Consider the following 23017-nt stretch of genomic DNA (forward strand, 5'->3'; position numbering starts at 1 on the left):
CGTAGCCTTTGAGTGAGGGCGTTCACCCTGAGGAATCCCCTCTTCTACTTCACTGCCCTTCCTAGAGAGCAGAGGAAAAGTGGCACTAGGGCTCATTGTACTCTTTTTCTTCTTTGAAAGGTGTTAAAGAGGCCAAGTTCACATTTTTCCCAATGTGGCCAGCACAGGGACCTAGCCAATGGCTGCATATTTCCTGCTGGACCCATGAGCTCAGGAGAGAGGGGATCCAGCAAAACAGTACAGAGGATGGAGACATCTATGCTGATGGGAGAATTCAACCCTCTAAAATCTCAGGCCTCTAAATCCCTTTGAGGGGAAGTCTTGTAGGAACTCCATGAAGTGAACCTGTTTTCCTGCCTTCTATGCCTCTCCCATCGGCTGGAGAAATATGGCCCATCCTGCCCAATAAAATTTGGTTTGATATATAATTAAAGATCATCTCTGCTTGGTGATTGATTCTTTTTGGCACTGCCTATATTTTTCAGCTGCAAAACTTTAGGGACCACACTGATCCCTGATGTAACTCCAGCTGATGTCAGTGGAAAATACAACTGGGGTGAACTTAGTCCTATATTTCATTTACACTGCAGTTGCCAATAAAGGAAGATTTTAGACAAGGCTTGTTGATGCCCATTTTGTGATCCAAACTCAGCCGCTGTCATGTTGGATGTGTACATTCAAACTCTCTAACAGTAGGGAATAACAATTTTTAAAACCACAGCTTTTAAACTGCAGAAGTCCCTTCAGTACAATTACAAAAATAATTGTCTCCAACTCTTGTTTAAAGGAATCACATACCGCTAGTTTTAACAAAACACATCATCATCTTTTCCAGAGAAAATGCATGCATGTGCTCCACCAAAATTCTAGTTTTGTTTACCAAGATTAATTAATCACAGGGCAAAGAAAGTTTCTGTCACCAAGGAAAAAGGATATTATTACACTACTTTAGCATTTACTGTTCTAGGTAAATAAAGTTATTTACCACAGAACTTAACAAGGAATCTGGATACAAACTTTACAGTTGGGCTCAGCTCTAGTAGGAACAAAGGTGTAGTAATTGCTGAATCCAGCTGAGCTCACAATATAACACAAATATAGCTCCATGCATATAATATTAAACATTGAAAATGAAAATGTTCTGTGCTGAACTCACATATTGCACTTCCAGAAATGGATGGGAATTCTGAGGCTATGGCTACACTGCAGCTTAAGCTGACATAAGTCATGTTGCTCAGGCATGTGAATTAGCCACCCCCATACCCGCACCCCGAGTGACATAACTTATGCCGACTTAAGCACTAGTGTAGATAGCACTTTGTTGGTGGGAGAGCTTCTGTAATTTATAGCCAATTATACACCACTTCTGAACTTTGTCCACTGAGTAAGAGAATTTAAACTGCTATAACTTACATGCTTGGGGGTAGCCAGAATCTGGCCCTAACTGACATTAATTTGAAATTACCAGCTGATTACATTTGAAAAATCAATTATTTTTAATTTAAGTTATATTTAGAAGTAGCTCCCTGCAGCCTACTGAATGAAGGACAAACAGAATATTAACACCTGCCAGTGCTGTGCGAAAGCCACTGCTTTCATAGAAATGTAAGTTCATTTTACACAGTTCTGAAAACCTTGAGTTTCATGAGAGCATTGAGCTCATTCAAAGTCCAAATCCAAAGTTACACTTTTGCAAATGGATGAAACTCTCCTGGCTTTCTTCCTTTTTGGCTATAGGTCTTGGCTGCCTATGGACATGGGTCATTCTGGGGTATCTTAGCCTCACAGAGAGGTAAAGGACTTGTAGAGTGGCAGCCCTGGGACCAGTGGAGCCCCCTCCAACCTCTCTGTGGCACAGAGAGGTGAGGGAAAAGGCAATTCTTCTGGTTCCTTACAGAAAATACTAAGAAGTGTGAGGGTAGGTAAGCCCTACTGACTGGCCCTCCGGTAAAGGAAGTCTAAGTGAAGAGGTTTGATTGGCTGTCCCTGAAGATCCAGAGGCAAGATGGCCAACCTCGCTGAAAAAACTGAAGGGGGGTAGTTGGGTAAAAAGTTAACGTGCCTCATTTCCTCCCACCAGCCAATGTTAGAAAGTAAGACAGGTGTCCCGGGCTTGCAGGATTGGTGACTCGGTGAAGGAGTTTTGGGCTGGCTGAGCTGACACAGAGCCATGGAAACTTCAGTTTGTTTTATCTTTGAAGCCCTCCCACAATGCTGTATTCAAGCCATGGTAGTGTTCTGGGTCTTTCACTTTCATGAGTATGACACTTGTGTGCTCTCTTTATTTTTTTTTTATATGATTGCTGGAGGAAATTAGATACTTTGGTCAAACTGTTTTGCACCATTTTTTTTAGTACTGTGTGCTTTATAATTTGTTATAAATAGCTTCATAGCTAGGAAAATAAAGGCCCAAATCTTCCCCTGCATTTGCATTCCTTGAGTTATACCACCTGTCCAAGGCATCCTGAAACCCAGCACAGACAACCATGGATGATCACTCCACTGGGGGGAATCCTTCAGAATCATAGAGCCATCATAATGATTTCTATGCTGCCCCACATTCCTTGTGGCCACAGCAGGGGACATGGCCAAGGCTTCCCAGCAATTCCCACCTGTCTTCCTTCAGACTGCTCTAATTTATGCTAGGGAACTGCCCTGACACATAATTGACCAAGAATCAGTAGAATATCCATTTCCCCCCCTTCCCTAAAGTCTTACAGTCCTCAGCCACAGCTGTGAATCCAGACCAAGTTTCAATCTGTACATGACAGATAACTTAATTGTATCAAGGATCTGATTAATAACACAAAAGAACTATAACAACTTAATCAAGATTCTGGTCCAGATGGTGAAAATACCTTCAACACTGTGAATTTAACATTGTACTTGAGAACTGAATATATTATTGCTTTAGAAAATGGATATTTTAAATTTAATAAAAGTGGCTTCCTGGGTAGAGACAGCCTTTTCCAGTTGGCTGAAACACGCACAGTCAGTTTCTGGGTTTGTTTTGGTTTTGTTCCTCCCCCTAATTACAAAGTCAAATTTATGTTTTGAAAAGTAAAATGCTGGAGTTTGCAATTGTATTGTTGGAACAAGTTGAAATGCCCCATCCACTGTGTCGTCGATCTGTGTTCCATCATCATACTGCTAAATTTTAGTAGTCTGGGTGTGGTGGAACTGGGAGATGTATTTCATAGCTACACTGGCTTGTGGGTCTAGCAAGAAACTATAAAGATGTTGAGCCATTGGGGAGAAATAATTTCTTTTGGAGCGTTGTGTCAATGAGTATGCTATATTTGGATAGAAATTAGTGTAACCCCTTTGGGGTTTAGAGAGCATGGCCACTTAGATCTTTTTCCTAAGGGGGAGAGGGAGCAGTAAGAAAAAGGAGGGAAACTCCAGAGAGAGAAGAGCTGCAGCCCACAGGCCCTCACAAAGGAAGCAGCAGAGAACCTGCCTGAACCCTGGGAAGGACAGGATGGCCAACTGGGGACGCCCCAGGACAGGAGCCAGGAGGAGCACTGTGCCAGGGAGGAATCGCCTGAGAAACAGCTGGACCCAGTATCACTGCTGCCTAGAGCTGCATGGCGCTGTGAGTACTGGGGATTGTGACTCTGCATTAGGAACAAGGAGGGAGGCTGCTAGATAGTTAAGTGGGGAGGTGGTCACTCTGTGTAGCTTTGCAGAGAGCGGCAGAAGAGGGCACCAGAGGGGTCTGTTGTGGAAAGTTTACTGGCACCGAAGACGACCAGGAGCACCCTGGACCAGTCCTCACCACTGGACTGGAACTTTGCTCAGGGCTCCTGAACTCTGTGTGCTGCAGACACATTGCTTGGCGTCTGCCCTTCCAGACTGTGCTACCACTGGGCCTGTGGGGCCTTGGTTTGAATGCAACCCTGTTTTACCACTCCCCCTATATTTCCTCTGTTGTTTTTCTCCTCTTATCCCTTTGTAAATAAATATTTCCCTTTCTTATATCCATTGTACTTTTCCTGTGGGTGTGGGTGTTCACTCTGGGGGTTTGGAACATGTGCCCCTGGGATGGAAGACACTTTTCCTGCTGCATTCCTGCACATGCTCTCTCTTGGCCAAAGCTGCCTGCAAAGCAGACTCCATCTTGGCTACAAGAATGCTAAAGTTAGATTAGGATTAACCCTAGTATGAAACTGAAGGTTTCGGGACTTTAACCACCTGAGCTGTTCAGTAAATAAACACTCAGGAATGTACTGCCTGGAGTGTCTCATTGCATAATGCAATAGACTTGCTAAACAAAAATGATGGGTCAATCAGAGGTATGGCCCTATTGCCATGGGTCTGACTTCACTGACAGCTAATAAAAAATTCCTTATTTGTACAAAACTCCAAAGCCATTTATTTAATTCAGAAGAGCAGAGCGAGAATGCACAAATCAGAGTTTTGATGACACTGATGCTTAGATTTAGGGATAAAAGGGATTTAGGTGTCCAACTGCCACTTTCGGCACCAAATTTAAAAGTTAGATCCGCAAAACTCCTGCTTATCTGCCACCTAAACCTGCAGGCACCTAAGTTTCCAATTGTAATGTCCCTTAAATTTAGGAGGTGGTGCAAGTGAGAGTCCCTTTGTGTAATTTCTGTTGTTTCCATTCCTTTGAAGTTCTTTGCAATAGCTGCATGATGCTCCAGCCCCTGATCTGCCTCTTCCCGATGGCCTCGCCCCCACCCCNTCTGTGATGTCACCAGTGGGCAGAAGAGGTTCTGCAGCAGGAGAGGTTGAGCGTCATCTCCCCAAAGCCCCCAGAGTTAAAGCAGACTGAGGCAGCATTCACTGGTCCACAGATGCTGAGTTTTTCTTTTCCCAGGGGTGCCCCACCCCCACTCTGCCCTGAGCCCACTCCCCTGAGGACTGCAGTGGGGGTTGGGTACCTTGCACCCACCGGGTTGTGGGAAGTGGAGCGACCCAACCCAACTCTGCCCCAGCCCCACCCCCACTCTGCCCTGCCCCCACTCCCCTGAGGACTGCAGTGGGGGTTGGGTACCTTGCACCCACCGGGTTGTGGGAAGTGGAGCGACCCAACCCAAGCCTGCTCTGAGCCACTGGTGAATGTTGTGGGGTGGTTCCCCCCCAAGCCTTAAGGCTGGGAGCCAGGGGAGCAGAGTGGAGTGGGCTGGAGCCAGGTCACTCCACTTCCTGCCATGCCAGCAATCAGCAGGTGGCAGGAAGTGGAGCGACCCGGCCCCAACCTGCTCGGCTCCACTGTCTCATTGTTCCCCCCTGGTCCTCCCCACAGAAGCCTGCCCCCCAATGGGGCATTGTGTAGGGCAACAAAATGGCTAGGGAAGGCCCTGCATGCTCTAACCACTGGGGTATAAGGGGGGCTGATAATTATCATCTCATTTGTGAGAAAGGACTGACCTGGCTTAGTTGCCTAATTCCAGGAAAAGATTCATGGCTGTAAGTCCGAAGTGGAGTAAGGCTCCTCCTCCTCCTCCTAGCCCAGAGTTAAGGGATCAAGTCCCTTTGAGGAGAGGGGCAGGAGTTAGGCCATGACCCTCTCCTCTGAAATTTTTGTGGGTCAGCTTAGGTGGCTTCTCACTCTGCATGCTGGTTTCTGTGAATCCCACTCTTAAGCATCTAACTCTCTCATGCATTGTTTAGGGAGCCTGGCCGCCAAACTCAGGGCTTCAAAGTGCCTAAGAACTATTGACAGCTGTGAAGAGTTTTCCCCAGACAGAGTGTCTGGGATTCTGCCAGGGCAGCTAGCCTCCCGGCAAGCTTTCTGTAACTTACCCTGCCACCTACTGATGGTGTGTCACTGACATGAGCCCGGTCACTGTGGCTATCCACAGGAGCGCTTGGTTTAGGAGGACAGCTTGTCAGCATGGGAAACAGTTGTACATAAACCAGCAGTCACCCTCAAAAGTTACATTAATACCAAAAGTCATCTTGATTGTGTCTTCTGAGCAGATGAGAACAGCTGTCTAGTTCATGTTGTGAAATGTGTCAGCCACTGGGGCACAATTTTCGGAAAAGCTGTCCCTCTTCCCCACCTCCTGTAAATTAATAAAGACCCCCAAGATGCCTCCGCTGCTCATCATACAGCCGATAGAAGGGCTTGTCACAAATATGTATTTTAGCCACAGTCACAGGCCTGTGTGACGGACTGAGAAACATGAATGAGAGAATAAACATTTATAACATGTAGTCACTCATGTTCCTTTATTTATTGCTCATTCAATGCAGATTTTTATCCTAACAGTAAAACTGAAATTATGGGTAGATTTCAACATTTATGATTCTTCTGCAGTGGAGATTTAAATTACTAGAGGTAATTTCTACTAAATGGAATGTTTCTGAACTAAATCATGTGATGTTTACGTATGTCAATCTTGCAAAAATAGGAATTTATGCATTTTTTGCTTAGTACTAAACTCCGGTGAAGGTTGTCTTAGATGCTGTCAGATTATTAATTACATCTTGAACTCCAACAATGACTCTCAGAATAGATGAATTTTGGATGGTAAAATACTGGCTTGGACAGTTTTCCAAGAACAATATATGATTTACCAGCTGTCCCGGCTCTTCTAGCTATTTATTGAAATGTTACCAAGGGTCATTTGTGCCTTGTATAATGTATAGTGTGTCACAGATGCAGGGAGTGAGGGTTGAGTTGCAAAGCTGCTAAGCAAATATAGAGGGAGAATTGGCAATCAATTTAAAACAAAATCTTATTCCAGTCACATCATCATTCTGTGATTTGAAGTCCCAGAGGCATTTTTCATTCAGCTGTAACTACTGGGGTTGCGCAGTGAAGTACTGTGCCAGGTATACCGTGACTTGGAGACAAGCATTCTAGGTCTTATAGGTGCTAGCACTGGTGGGTCCCAATGGCCACTCAGACACAGGGCTAAGTGAAAGAATATTTTACTAGGGTTGGCAGGAAAGGGAAAGGTTGCAGATACTCTAGTACAGAGGCTTAAATAGTTACAGTTCAAAGTGAGCAATAGTAGTAAATGTTTGGGTCCTGGACAGGGGTGAAAGTAACTTTAAAGTCTTATTGGTACGGGGCCTGGCTCTGGGCCCGCGAAGGGGGCAGGGATGGGGTCAGCCTCCCCCAGCCAGCCCTTCAGTGCTGCATGGCTCATGCTGCCTGGAGCTCCCGCCACTGCAGCGGTAGCAGCATCTGGGAGCCCTGGGCCCTTTTAAATCTCCGGGCCCCAGGGCAGCTGCCCCTTTTGCCCTCCCCTCTTGGTGGCTCAGGGCAGAGGGGAGAAAGGGGCAGCAACGTTTAAGCATTGCCGCAGCAGCACTTTAATGTCGGCTGTGTATGGGCCTGTACCGGCGGCTGCCACTTACCAGTATGCTGTACCAGCCTGTACTGGCCCTATCATAGCTTTCCTACTCAGATCTGAACCTTAGAGTTCAGAAAATAAGATGCTAGTATGAAACCTCCAAGCTTAATTACCAGCTTAGATCTGATAGCACTGCCACCAGACAGGAATTACAGTGCCTGTCTCAGTCTGGTCTCCCCAAAATCTTCCCTGGGGGACCCCAAGACTCAGATGCCCTGAGTCTACAACAAAGGAAATAACCCCTCCCTTGTCTCCTCTTTTTTTCCTCCCGGCTTCGTCCTCCCTGGTGGCCCTAGGGATACCGTTTCAAGTCCTTGAAACGCAAACCCAGAGAAGTGTCTCTCCCCCCACCCAGAGGCATGCAGATTCAAACCTAGTCAATCAACACAAAGAGATTTCCCCTCCCTTCTCTTTCCTTAGCCTACCAGAGAAAAACTCAAACAGGTTTAAAAAGAAAGCTTATATAAAAAAGAAGAAAAAACATAAAAATGTCTCTGTATCAAGGTTGACCATATACAGGATCAATTGCTTAAAAGAAAAATGAATAACATCCTTATTCAAAAAGATATACAATTTAAACATTCCAGCAAACTACACACATGTAAATACAAAAAAAACAATAGAAGCTTACTGTCTTTCTACCTTTGTACTCAACTTGAAACAGAAGATTACACAAGCTGAAGAGAGAAAGTTCACTCTCAGAGCCGAGAGCAACAGAACAGAGAGAGACAAAAGACACACACCCCAAAATTCCCTCCCTGAGCTTTGAAAAATCCGGTTTCCTGATTGGTCCTCTGGTCAGGTGTGTGGTTCCCTTTGTTAACCCTTTACAGGTAAAAGAAACATTAACCCTTAGCTATCTGTTTGACAGGTCCACTTTCACCTCTGGCCCTGCAGCAGTCCAGCTGAGAGTCAGAGCTCTTTAGACCTAATGCCCACAGTGCCCTCTCCATTCCAATCTCTATTCAAGCAAATAGGAGTTTTCTGGTTTCCAGGCCAGGCTTAGTTAGTGTCTCTCATTGGGGTCCAGGGCCGGCTCTAGCCATTTCACCGCCCCAAGCATGGTGGCACACCACAGGGGGGCGCTCTGCCGCTCACCGGACCGCAGCTCTGGTGGACCTCCCGCAGACGTGGCTGCGGAGGGTCCGCTGGTCCAGCAGCTCCGGTGGACCTCCCATAGGGGTGCCTGCGGATGCTCCACCAGAGCCATGGGACCAGCGGACCCTCCGCAGGCATGACTGCGGGAGGTCCACCGGGGCAGCCTGCCGCCCTCCCAGCAACCAGCAGAGCGCCCCCCCGTAGCATGCCGCCCCAAGCACGCGCTTGGCGCGCTGGGGCCTGGAGCCAGCCCTGTTGGGGTCTGTCTGCAGGAGCTCCCTCCCCAGCCACTGCTTCTTTCCCCTAAGCCCCATGCAGACCCGCCTCTACCTGTAATATCCAGCAGCACAGCCTGTTCCACCAATGCCTCTGCACATGGTTCCTGGGTAGTCTTGTCTATATCTGGCTTCCCTGCTTGCCATGAAGTCTCCGCTTCCCCACAGAGCCCGGGTACTTCCTGGTTCAGGACTTTGCCTGAGGGGGGTTGATGAGAGTTTTATTCCCCTGCTTAGAAGATCCATCACACAGTGCAACATTGCCCAAGATAGATTTTTTTTTCTCTAACACAGAAACATATTTTACCACAAAAGTTGTTAGGGAGGCAGAAAGCCTCTTTTGTGTGGTAGGTAAAGTTTTAAGTAGATGTTTCAAAGCTCTTACAGGCCCAGTTCAGCCACTTATTTTCTCCATTTCCCATTACTATTATTTATTTGTTGGTATTACGGGTAATGCCGATCGTGGCCTCATTTGGTAGGTGCTGTAGACACAGCCAATGAAAAGATGGCCCTTGCCCCAAAGAGCTTATAACTGAGGTATATAATGAGACAAGTGGACACATAAAACTGACTGGGTGGGGGTGAAACAACACAAAGTAACAGGAAGAAGTTTGTTTAATACAACCAGCATTTTTCTAGCAGCCTGATCCATCCCTGATATCAACTGACCACATCCTCCCTCACTGGGGGCTCCTTGGTCTACTTTGCTTGACCAGTTTGGGGGGGATGAGTGTTCTTCCTACTTTCATCACTTGGTTTGATATCACTGTGTTGAAAGTGTCATCTCTTCATAATTGTTGCTCAGTTTTAGTGTTTTCTGTTGTTAGCTCAATTTACCCTAATACTCTGGTCTGCATATGTTAGCTATCTGATCCGATATCTCCCCTAGTGCCAGGTGGTTTACAGACCCTCCTGTACGAAACTTTGCAGCATCATACTTTGAAAATACAAAACCAGAATTTTCCTTTCTCTCCATCCAATATTTTTCTTTATGAATGGTAACTCAGAACTCATAGGGATGTGTCTTCCTCAGTTTGAAATGTACATGTTGCCCTCCAAAAGTTTCCTTCATTTTCACTACTACAGTGGCTCTTTCGCCTTCTAAAACTAGGATTAAGCTCTAGGATAATGTTAATAGCTCACAATCGTTGATTTCTTGGACTGTCGGGATTCTCTAGAATGCCCTTGCTATTCCTTCATGTGCCTCCATATTGAGATGACTTTCCTTCTAGCACCTAGAGCTGGACAGAGTTCCCTCAGGGGTATGTCTACCTTTAGTTCAGTCCCCCAGAAGAGGTCACTCAAAATATGGACTACCCGTTCCTGCTCCAAAGGTTGACTGCACGGCTTCCATAGCATTGCCAGCTTGAGTGATGAGACGATATGTTCAGGATTTGAACAGTAAAAGATCTAATGTGGGGCCAGGATCTAAGCTGCATAGAAACCCTATAATTATTGCTTTTGATGCGATGCATGTTTGATCAGAAGCTAAGTGAGGAGTTCTGTTGCATTGAACTGACTTAAAAACCTGTAGCATTTGACCACGCACAATGCCTGCAGCAGAATAATGGTCTGCTCACTGTGACGTCTTTTACTGGCAAGTCACACCAGCAAGAATGGTTAATCCTCAATGTTTGAAAGAAAAATCAAAATCATGGGTATTGCCTGCTGAGCACCTCTCTAATCTGGATGGTATACAGGGCAAAATCTTATTCCCCTCCTCTTGTCCCTTCCCCACAAAAAATTGACAGTGAAATTATATAATTTTGCTCTCCCGGGCATCCTATTTGGAAATGTGTATTTATTGTGACACACAGCAATGTCCAGGCTATGGGTTACAACTTCAGTTCCTTTTGGTTGCAGTTGTGAAAACCTGGGTTTATCCTGCTAGAAATTGTTTGTTTGTTCACTGTGTTGCTGTAGGGCAGTAATCACCAGGTCTTGAGAGACTGAAGTACACTCTCAGCCTCAGAAGTCGTGTTGCCCACAGGTTAACTTTGAGACACATCAGTCAGTTTGGGGGCCTATCATCTGGTTTTCCCATCCTTTGGTTAAGGAGAAGACTTCAGTCTCCAGGACCAGGGCTTTCAGTCTGATACCGTGCATGAGTAGGAAATTCAAAGCATACAGTCTAAGGCCCTGAGAGTCACATAGGCAGGTCCCATCATTGACTTCAGTGAGACTTTGTGCTGGCTGAGGGGTTTACTTTGCAGCGTTCAGTACAGGGTCAGAGGCTCAGAGCCCTAGTTAGAAAGAAAATGAATCATTTGATGGCAGGGGTTTAACAACTGGATATTCAATGTGTTCTGCTGTTTGACTGGTGAAGAGCAGTGCCATTTCAGTTAGTGTCCCAGGCCACAAATTTACATCCGGATCCAGATCCACACTTCCCCAAAATGCAAGGTATTTGGATGCAGAGGCTTGTTTTGCACCCATCTCTAGTTTCATTTAGGTCTCGATCACATTAATTCACAGGATATTTAATTATAATAATTTGTTTTAAAGGCTTCTAAGATGATATTGTTTTGTTGATGATAAGCATGTCAATTTCCAGTGGAGCAAAGTCTTTGATTTCCATACATTTCCATACATAGCACTTGTTAGCAGGAGCTAACATTGTCTGTTGCTTTTTTGGTTTCAGAACCAAATAGAACAAAATACAAATTGGCATGAGAGAGGAGCAATGTTTGTTTTAGTTGCAAGCTAGATACTAGCTTTGGATGGCACCTATATGGCAGATGTTTGTCCAGGTGATAGGCATGATATATAGTGCCCACCTTCTATGGGCAACAAAGAAGTTTTTTTGAAAGGGTAGGTGGAAATAAGTACTTTCCAAACTCAAAGGGTGCATTGTTCCAGGCTGAATAGTTAATTGACCAATTTGCCTTTCTTCCCACTCTATAAGTTTCCTTCTTTACCACTGCTGTCACTTTTATAGATAAAGCAGGGGAGGTTGATCCCTATTCTGTCAGCAGGGCCTATACAGGAGTGGGGGGAAAGTGGCTTGCATTTCTCCCATTTCAGGTCTACAGGAGTGAGCTATAGCACCCCTGACTTGCACTCCCCAATGCCATGGCCCTTATGGGATTTGTGACAGTAAGGAAATGCTGAGGCACAAGCCCTTCTTTGGCTCAGTTCTGCTTCCAGAATGCCCTCGTGCACTGTGACAAGGTATACCAGACCCTCTGAGGCCTGCTGTTGGAGGCCTCATGGCCCTGCCACACCGCACCCCAAAAAAGGGCAGTGGAAAGGGTCCTCCAAGCTGCCTAGAGTGGCTGTGTGAGACACAGCCAATCAATGCCCAGCAGCCTAGTATAAGAAGAGCTGCAGGGCCAGAGGAAGTTTAGTTCCTTGCTGGAGCTGTAGGAGCATGGATGGTGTGTTTGGCTGATGGAGCTGCAGAACTCCAGACAGGGCAGTGCTTCCAGAAGCTGGGGAGAGCGAGAAGGAGCCTTGAGCTGGTTGCTGGGACTCCATTAGGACAAGGCCCTGAGTTAAGAGTGAGGATGGTACTGGGCCATGGGGAAGTGGCCCAGGGATTAGAAAAGACGTGTGACATAAAGGGACACAGCAGACAGCTGCTATCTACAGGGTCCCTGGGTGGAAAGTCACTTGATGACAGAGGTCAATCTGCCTTTTTAACACAGTATTAAAAAGCAGCAGTTTGTGTCATTTGCTCCATGAGAATGTCTTCCTAAGGCAATGAGCCCCTGGAGTGGAAGAGGCAGGTTGAAGAGAGCAAATAAGAAGTAGGGCAGATAAACAAAGGATTTTCAAGACTATCCATATTCTTTTTCTGGGTGAATGGGCTGGAGCAAAGGGGTGTAAAGGAGAAGAGGAGGTACAGAAACTCTTGCATGTAAAAAATCTAAACTGGCAGCTAGTCTCAGCTCTAAAATGGGCTGGCAGCTTCCCTGCTTGGAAGAGTAATACGCCATGCTGCCTGCTTTATAAGTCTCTGGAGAAAACCTGCTCCCAGTTGGTATGCTGGCACCCAGTTTGCTTGCTTATACTTTGTATACTGCTGTATAATGCACAGATATGACATCTGAGCTAACTTGGTGTTAGTCTTCAAGTACAGTAACTGGTTTCTAAAAATATGAAAATGCATCTTAGACACAAAGGCTATCTTATCTACAGCTTTATCAGTTCTTGACCAGTCCTGAAGTTTTAATGACGCCAGTATTACAATGTTTTATTTTCTTATAGTACATAATTAAGCAAAAGCGTATGCACTAGCTGCTCCTATTCTCGTTCTGCAGGTACCAAAGAACAGACTGTAAAATGTTTAGGAATATTTTTTCCCTGGAATAGCATTTTTTTATTGATTTTCAGACTATATAGGATTTATATAGCAGGTTAATCCAGTTAATCAAGAAGGGGAAAACCCACAAAAAATAAAAACATGTATTCATATGATTATGTAGGGAAGAATTGCAAAATTTCTTTACTACCAGCGTACATGATCATAAAAAGATGCGTCTTAAATGAATAAAGATCTAATGGACTAGGTTCACCTTTGGTCTTCAGTCTATGTAATTCTTCTGTTTTGAGAAGGTTGATCTGTTTTATGCAGCTTGACAGGTTTACCAATTGTACAGAATGAACAAATAGCTTTTCAGCTCTATACTGTAACACAGGCAACTTTAGTGGTGTTCAAAAGGTTCCGATGTTGTGATATAGAATGACCCTAAATTCAAATCCTTGATCTAGATCTCTCTAAACCTTGGAAATGTTCATATCTGCATCTGAACTTCTGCTCTTTTGGGCTATACCCATGCCTACTGTAAAACAAAACTCCCCATTTAATTGTAACGTTTATAACAGCATGGGAATTTCCTATCTTTCAAAACTATCTGTGTAGAGAAAGGGAGTTGTGTTTAAATAATTAAAGTTAAGGGACAGTGATGGCTTTGCTTGCCAAGGAGCAGGGTCCAAGACTGGGACAACAGCAGTAACACCTTTATGCTGGTGACTCCTTCTCCCAAATGCAAATGTGACAATGATACAAATCAGACTGGTTCCAAAAAGAGAGCTTAACAGAGAGCTCTTATAGTGCTTTGTGACAGACTATGTAAAATATTTGTTTTAGTCTGGGGTTTTTACAAATAGATTTGGTAAAATCCTAGCACTACTGAAATCAATAACCATATTTTATAATGGGTTTTATATTATGGTACTCATAAACCTCAGGAATGTAAGTGTTGTCAGGAGTGACAAGCTGCTAATACGCAGAAGGGATAGATTATCTTTCTTGTTTCTCTTGTATATTTCTTTATGTTAACAAATTGTTGAGGAGCTAAAATTGTATGTAATTTATGTAAATCTGTTCAGGCTTCGTCTGCAATACAACTGGTCATGACTTGACTCCCGTGTTTAACAATTTGGGACCACTGATCTCAACCATACATCAGTGTGATAAATTATGAACTTTTGTGAGAATAAAATTTCAAGTTAGACTAGATGTTCACAGTGGTCCCTTCTGGCCTTGGAGTCTACGAATCTATGGATGCCTTAAACCACAACGTAACAGTTTTCTAAAAATGGAAATCTGATTGCTATAGAAAATATTGTGGGCATTTATATTAGCTGTTGTATATTGCAAGGTAAATGTTTTTGAATTAAATAATTTATGTTATGGAAAAAAAAATTCCTTTATACACTCATATCTATCTTAGTATGAAATCTAACTTCCTGTAGCCTATAATCAGGTTGAAATATATCACTCTCAGGCAGCAAGCATTTAAGTGAGGAAACTTTCGGACATCAAATGCTTCTCAAGTAAACCTAGTATCGTTTCAAACTTTTTGCTCAGATTCTACAATAAAAAAAGGCCATACAAGTACCTAGATAGATAAAATTCCCAAAGGGTTACATTTCAGTCCCGAACCGTCTCTTTTCTTGTTTTAATAAAGTTTTTAAATAAAAATCTGATTTTTTTCCCCAAACCTCTGTTCCTTTCCAAACTCTTCATCTCGCATGAGAAAACCACAGTCACCTTCTGCACTCTAACTTTAGTAAGATCTTGATTTCAGTGGGACTCTGTAGGATTAAGTGTGCACATGTGCAGATTCCTATTTATTTTAGAGAGTCCAAACAAGAGAGACAACCCTCAGTTATCTAATTAGTGCCAGTGAAGGGATCTGCCTGAATCAAGCTAGTTCCAAGATATTCCTTCCTAACAGTATTGCAGGTTTGAGTGACCTTGTCTTGCTCCATAACCAGTGACAAGCAGAACTATAGCTATCCTGCACATTCCCTCCGTAGCGCTGCCTTCACAAGTATAGCAAATTAAATAAACACTTCCCCAAAACTATATAAATCATTGACCCTGTTTCAATTTGAATCTTAGTTACAGTTCCCTTCAGGAACATTAGAGCCATTCATTCATCACTTGGAATAAGGAAGTGGGTCCAATTATGTGATTCCCTTTCAACAATACCTTCACACCCATTACAGGGCCTAGGATTTTTATAGGTTTCCTGAGACCTGAATTACTACCTCTTCGGGGTTCCTACCTTACACAGTTTGGAAAGTGATTTATATTTCCAGTATTTGAGATATTAATAAGTATTACATTATTATTCCTGTGCTTTACAAAGGAATTAGGCCCCTTCGCACAGATCAAAAGCTGTAAAAAGAAAAAAATCATAAAAATAAAATAAAGTACCCTAGGCTGTATAAATAAGGGAATATGAAAGGACAATAGACAAAGGGAAGGCAGGTCTCAATAAACACACACACTCACACGGCCTTTGATGCAACAACAATACAGAACTATGATCTTTCTCCAGGGACATTTTTCCCTTGTAAAATGGTTTAATAATAAACTGGTGTTTACTTGGAATCACAGATTCTTATACTGCCAGCTGTCAACCCCTTTTTGAGAAAAAGTAGCTTTGTATTCAAAAAAAAAAAAAAAAAAAAGAACATTTGCTGCTTTGCCTGCTTTTGATGTAAAAATGACCATTGTTAAAGAATTGTGCCATATGAAACATTTTTCAGCAGAGCTAGTTTAAAATTTCCATGCACTTTCACTTTTTTTATGAAAAATAGCCTTTTTTATAAACTAAAAGGCTTGTGGATTATTAACTGAGTGTGAGGTCTGAAACTTTCCGGTTTTCCAGCAACAACAACAACAAAAGAAATCTAAAACTAAACCATAAAGTTTTCAATTTTTGTTGAAAAGGAAAATGTTGATGAAAATTTAGGGGAAAAAAATAACATTTTTCATTTCTTTCAAAAAATGTCATAGAAAACACAACACTTTCCAACTAGACAGAGCTTTAATACTAAAACAATAGAATAACTAAACATGGAGACAGATATTGCTCTGTGGTATTTTACATTTCAAACTATTGCTGCCTTGGAAGGTAATAGATCATCATGATACTCTGAATCGGATTCTAGTGTTGAAATCCTGCTGTCTAAGATACAAAGCTTGGGTGCTACATTTTCAACTTTTATCATTAATCGTTCTCCTGCTGAGAATCTAAATGTTTGTTCATGACATCATTACTCTTAGTAATTAAGTCTATAACTTCCTGTAGAATATGATTCCTTCCTTCCTAAGTGGTAAAAACAAGGCCTAAATATTACAATTCAGTGGGTATAAATCATTACATTCACACATGCAGTGCAGATATGTTAAACCTTGATCTTATAAAGTGAATCAAAGTATTTTTTTAAGTTCCATCTTGGCTACTAAGGGTAGGGGATGAGAGGCAAGACATGAGATCTAACCCAAGAGAGCAGAGACACTGCCAGGGGACAGCAACAGAGACTGTTGAGGCGGATAGAGAGGCACAGTACCTACAAAGTGGCTCCATAGCCAAAGAAGAGCTGAAATTCTGATCGTCCTGAGGTCCCATATGGACAGGCTATTATTCATGCTGTGTGCAGGGAGCAGAATTTGGACTCTGATGAGCAATTCAGATTTGCATTGCTTTGCCTTTTCAGTTTAGAAAACAGAGTATAACTACAACAATCTAACCCAAGAGTCTGTTTTCTTCTTGCTGCATCTACTCTTTATGTGAACAGAGAGAATAGGGTATCAACCTAAGATGGGGTGGGGGAACAGTTTTATTGTAGGTTAATTTTGACTGAGTTGGTTATATTTTTAATTGGTTTTTCTTTTAAGGGAAGCCTGCACTCAAGCTGTGAGATAGCATGTTTTCCAGGATGCACTACTAATTATTACTTTTTATTATGCTAGTATCATTGTATAAATTGAGTATTAATACAGTACTTTGCTTTCTTTTATTTGGTACAGTCTGCTTACAATATTTCACCTAAAGAATCCCTTTTTGCTTCCATTAAAAAAAAGAATCCAACCCTTCTAGTTGCTAAGTAACTGTAGCAGTATTGCTGCAGATGTGGAATAAGCATATGCGTTTATCATGTTGTATTTATTTAATTTTTTTAAATTAAAATACATTTTAAAAATAATTATGGCCTGAAACAAGATACTTTCTGTCACCCCCAGTTTCTCTACCCATCCATACTTCGGCTAATACTATGCAAACTCTAGATCTTTTTACAACTCTCATTACAGAACAAGATAGGGTAACATCAACCATCATTTAACATAGGACAACCTCCCCCCAGAAAATTGCAGACCTGCAAAGTATGATGCATGTGGCAGCCCTGTCATACCTGTCTGCTTCTCAGATGGGAGAGACTTCCCCCACAGAATACCACTTATACTAGGGAACATATATAGGGCTGGGAGAATGGGTTGTAGTTTCTCCTCTTCTACTGATAGCTGTTAATATTTCTGTGTAGTTCACAACCCTTATTGTTGACTAAGATCTCATATCCCTACCCCAGGAGGCAGGCAGGTATCATAGTCCTCCACCTGTTTGTACAAATGAGGTAACTGACAGGTTTCCCTAGCATCTCGTTGGCCAGAGCTGGAACTATAACCTAGGTTTTTAATATGACAAACCCAAGTCTCATTGATTCAGTCATACTGCCTTTCAGAATGAATGTGTCAAGTGTATGCACATGCTTGGCTATCCTGTCTGTAACCAGTGCTCTAAACACTAGCCAACACCCTCCTTTATCAGAACCTGGGACTCTTGATACTTAACATTAAACTGTTGTCTCACAAATAGTTGTGTAGTTTATTGGCAAAGTGGGTGTGGTGTTTCCTTTTAGTAGCTGGTTCACATGGTCCACTTTTCAACCCTACTAAATTAATGACTGTTCATGTAACTAAAGAAAGACTTTACAGAATGCATACTAGGGGGTAGAATTAAGGTTGAACTGATAACCATAACTGTTGTATTTTGTAACTTTTGAGTGCTTGACTTTGCATCCCCACTTCAGTTAGTGCAAGAGCAATGGAATAATTGTTGAAATTATTGTACATTATAATTCTTGTACGTTGTATGTAGAAGTGAATTTGGATATTGTGTTAATCTTTGTGTTATTGTTGTGGTGGGAATTTTGTTTGTTTTATTTAATGGAAAATGTCCCTTTAAGTACAGGATGTGGCACTTGATTGTAGAGTATGTTTGCTGGGGATTGAGAGCAGTGCATGGAAGATTTAGCCTGTGTAAGGGAATGCTGACTCTCTGTGAATTCCAAAAAGGTGAAAACTTGACTTAATTAATGGATTTTTCAGGAACATAAGCCTCATTGTTGAAGGTGTAAAATTAATACTTATTGAGGAACTAGGCTCCACAAAGCATTGCTAATTAGCTACAGAGCATTGTGCATGTATGTCACCGGTTTAAATTCAGCCCAGCTCTGTACAGATTAAAAATTGTTCCCATTGTGATAAATCTGCTCAACAGGAAACTACAATTCCCACAAAACCTCTTCCTGCTGAGCTATGACCTTCTAGGTTTGATGCACAGTTGTATCTCAGGCTTTCCAACCCCAAAGGTTTAAAAAATCATGACTCAGACCCTGCCCCCTGAATTGTTAGATTTGGGGTTTTTTTACATTTACACTGTATTTTTTGGTCTGGCTTTTGTCAGGGCCTGCAGGCAACCTACTGAGTGCAGCTGGCCTCCAGTAGGACTAAAGTGGAGCTGACCTGAGGCCACGTCTAGACTACGCGCCGTATCGGCGCGTTAAAATCGATTGCTCTGGGATCGATATATCGTGTCTAATCTAGACGGGATATATCGATCGCTGAGCGCGCTTATATCGATTCCGGAACTCCACCAACCCCAACGGAGTTCCGGAATCGACATGGCGAGCCGCGGACATCGATCCCGCGCGGTGAAGACGGGTGAGTAAATCGATTTTAGATATTCGACTTCAGCTACGTTATTCACGTAGCTGAAATTGCGTATCTAAAATCGATTTTATCCCGTAGTGTAGACCAGCCCTGAGCTGCAAGGCTCTTTCTGCTCCCCGCTCCCTGCTTCCTTCCTGTCAGAATGGTGCCATCTCCTGATGGGAGAGCTCTGCCTACTTCTGGCAGCAGCCTTGATTGGCTGGCTTATCCCAGAGTGGCAAGTGGGCCAGGCAGCTAAGCAGAGGGGGTATTCCCCCAGGTAGGGCTGAAATAGGTTAGAAGACTGGAATTTCTCCTGTCATCACCAGGCAGGATCCAACCCTTGTCAAAATCCCATCACTCACGGAAAAACAGTGAACAGTTGGCAACGGTAGAGTCCTGGTGAATAGGAAAGGTGGAGGAAGCTCTTTGAAAGGTTACCCTTAACCAGCTGATAACCTCTCATTGGGGAAAATCAGCAGCAGACTCATGGTGAGCTGGGACTAGAGTTGGCAAGCTGACTACTGGGAAATCTACTAAGGAGCTGTGTGGCTAGCAGGACGAGCAGCAGGAGCTGGAGAGTCACATCTGGAGGAGGCAGTGACAGGCCGACACTGCAACCAGATTAAGGTCTCTGCAGAACCTGTGGGAAAGCAGCAGAAACTGGGCTGGGTCCCTGCAGCCAAAAGGCTGAGCACAGAGGAGAACTCTCATGGACACAGAGCCAGTGGCTAGCTCAGGCTTTCAAAGTGACAGGGCCTGAAGACGGCTGCTGTAGTTAAAATGCTCAAGACACTGGGGATTGCCCTGGGAAGCAGTCAGTGTGTTCTAGGTATGACTGGACCTAAGAAGAGAGTCTACTGTCCTTGTAAAGAACCACTGTATACAGCCAGGAACCGTGCAGGGTCTTTCAGCCTACTGAAGCAACCCCCTATTAAGAGCTGTGCAGGATGTTCTGCCACAGCAGGAGGTAGATAGTGCAGTGAGACTCCACTGAGACACACCCTGGGCTAATCCTAGCCAGGAAACTTGCAAACTAATGACTTGCTTTTAATAGAAATTCTGTCCCTTTATGGAAGGTCCTAGCATCTGACAATGAATGATTTGACAGATGAGCCCTGCATTCCTATACAATATCCTGGACATCATGGTAAGTTTACAGGGATAGTAAGACTTAATAAGCTAACTACATGTGGCTGTGGTCATCTTAACATCTGTATGGTTTTGGATTTTGTCACTCATAAGTATTATTAACTCAATTTTATAAATAGAGAAACATTAATTATTTCAGAAAAGCATTACATAAGCCCTGAAGGTTTAGAGGGCAAGGAACAGTCTGCTCCCATCTGTTGGTGAAGAGGGGGGAAAATGGTCATAGAACACCTTCATCTGCATAATCTTTCTGCCTAACTGCCTGACACTTTGGGAACCACCATAACAGTACACAAACTCAGAATTGAGTGAATAGTGTGGAAGTGAACTGAGAGAGAAAAGAGTTCCCATCTTGTGGCAAGGACTCTACTCCAGGATACGACTTGTTCTCTTCCACTGAAGATCCTCTCTGATGGGAGGGCTTTTCGATAGGAGATGATGCAGAGTTGGTTGGTCAATGGTGCAATGCAGAGAGGGCTCTTTGCTGAAGCTACAGAGGACAGCAAAAAAGCTGTGCAAACTCTGGTGGGGCCCCTCCAATCAAATCACTAAATGAAGCTGAAATCACTAGAGCTCAATTAGAGTTGGGAGCCTCAAGACAGGATCAGGCAGCACTTCCCCTGCGATTGGAAAAGGTTTACTGAGTGTACTCTCAGACTCTGAGATTAGGCTACCCACTGACAAGCTCTGATGTAGTGGATTCTGAAGTGGTATGGTTTAGGGCCATTTGCCTATTGAACATTCACATCAGCGGGTGCAGAACTGAGTTAAAGGACTACTGCCAAAGTCACCATGCGGAAGTGTTTTATTTAACATTCATACAGATATATTGGTGCTGTTTCCCCAAGCTTGATGCAGTGTTCCCTTTTGCCCTAATAGAGATTTCATACACAGACTTAATTCTTAGGAGTAGAAAAGCATTGCCTATTAAGGGCACCGGGGAAGGTATTTAGTGATCCCAGAAATTCTGAGTGGGGGCATGTCAAGGTATTATTCCCACTTTGAACTTTAGCGTCCAGAAAGTGGGGACCTGCATGTACCCCTCTAAACTTAATTCCTAGCTTAGATCTGATAGCGCTGCCACCAACCAAAAATATAGTGTTTTGGTACACTTCCTGTCCCCCAAAAACCTTCCCTGGGGAACCCAAGACCCAAATCCCTTGGGTCTTAAAACAGAGAGAAATAAACCATTCCTCCTACTTTCCCCCTCCCAGACTTTCCCTGAAGATACACTGATCCAAACTCCTTGGATTGTAAAACAGAGAGAAATTAACCATCTCCCACCACCACTCCCTGATGAGTTCAGACCCAATCCCCTTGAGTTTTACCCAAGGAAAAAATCAATCAGGTTCTGAAAAAGGAAAGCTTTTAATTAAAGAAAGAAAAAAAAAATTATCTCTGTAAAATCAAGATGGAAAATGTTTACAGGGTCTTCAGCTTATATAGACTAGAGGGATTCCCTCCCCCTAGCCTAAGATACAAGTTACAGTAAACAGAGGTAAAATATCCTTCCAGCAAAATACACATTTACAAATAAAGAAAAGAACCATAAAGACTACTCCCCCTTCTATCTTGTACTTACTATTTTGAACATGAGAGACTATTTCAGAAAGATCTGGTTGCACCTCTGGCCCCTCTTAGCTCCAAGAGAGAACAAAACAAACAAAAAAAACCCAGCACAAACAAAGACTTCCCTCCACCAAGATTTGAAAGTATCTTGTCCCCCCATTGGTCCTTTGGTCAGGTGTCAGCCAGGTTCACTAAGCTTGTTAACCCTTTACAGGTAAAAGAGACATTAACCCTTAACTATCTGTTTATGACAGGACATAAGCTTATGGTGTTTGTTAGCTTTAAAAGCAATCCTTAGATATATTGAAACTGGCCCTTTTTTTGCTGCAGCTAACCACCTGGCAGAAGGGTTACTGTTATATAATCTGATGCTTTTATTTCTTTCTAATGCATGCTTCATGTATGTGTTTGCATTCTGCTGAGAACTGAATGCAAAGAATGAATTATTCTTCAGAAGAATTGTGGCTCTCTCTGACCAACGTTTCTGCTTTTTTTCTTACATGAAAGAAATCATTTATCTTTGTTTAACAAATAGGTATAGTGGAGAAATATTTGGTACTGCAGCTATGCAAGGATTTGTTTAGGAAATTCCGAGAGGGAAAAGGCACACAAAGATCTTGAAGCTGCAATCCAAGATAAATAGGGCTTTATAATTCATTTAGCAAATGCAAATCACAGAAATGTATAGGAGCGAAAAATAAATTCACTGGCCTGGAAATTGTTGAATGTTTAAAAGAAAGAAAGCAGGGTTGGCATTGAGAGTCTCATGCTAATTGAGCATTCTCTTCAGGTGCGCACTGCTTGGTTGTTTTTCTACAACTAAATTTCTTTGCTGAAATGCCAGTCTGCCATCTGACCACAGAGGGAGGTGATGCATGTTGGCAGAGAAGCAGCCCAGTTGCAGTTAGTTAACACTTAGCCTGGTATAGACAGCTAGGCTCTGAGATGGCCCATCTATGTGAGCAAGCAGTGAGCGATGGTGCCTGCACACATCAGGAGTCCATCCCTAAGAGCCAGTAAGCAATTGAAGATGGCTGGGGCTCATTCTCAAGGATATAGTGGGCAGTAGAGAGGCAGCCATCAGAGTAAGGACATAGTTTGAAGGCCCTGACGAAAGGGAAACGATTGGGAGAAATGGGAAACAGGTGAGGGGAAAATGTGAGTTCTGAGAAGAATAAAAAGATGGGGAAATTGAATGGAGGGACATAGTGTGTGGGGGGCGGAGGTCAAAAGGAAAGAGTAGATACTTAAAAACAGGGATGAAGAGAGAATGAGGATTGACACAGAGGGGAGGAAAAAAGGCAGGTTGGAAGGGAACAGTCAGGGAGAAAAACAGATGTGGCAGCAGAGGGGTAAAA

This window comes from Chelonoidis abingdonii, chromosome 10 (assembly GCF_003597395.2).
Source record: "Chelonoidis abingdonii isolate Lonesome George chromosome 10, CheloAbing_2.0, whole genome shotgun sequence".
In the NCBI taxonomy this organism is placed as follows: domain Eukaryota; kingdom Metazoa; phylum Chordata; order Testudines; family Testudinidae; genus Chelonoidis; species Chelonoidis abingdonii.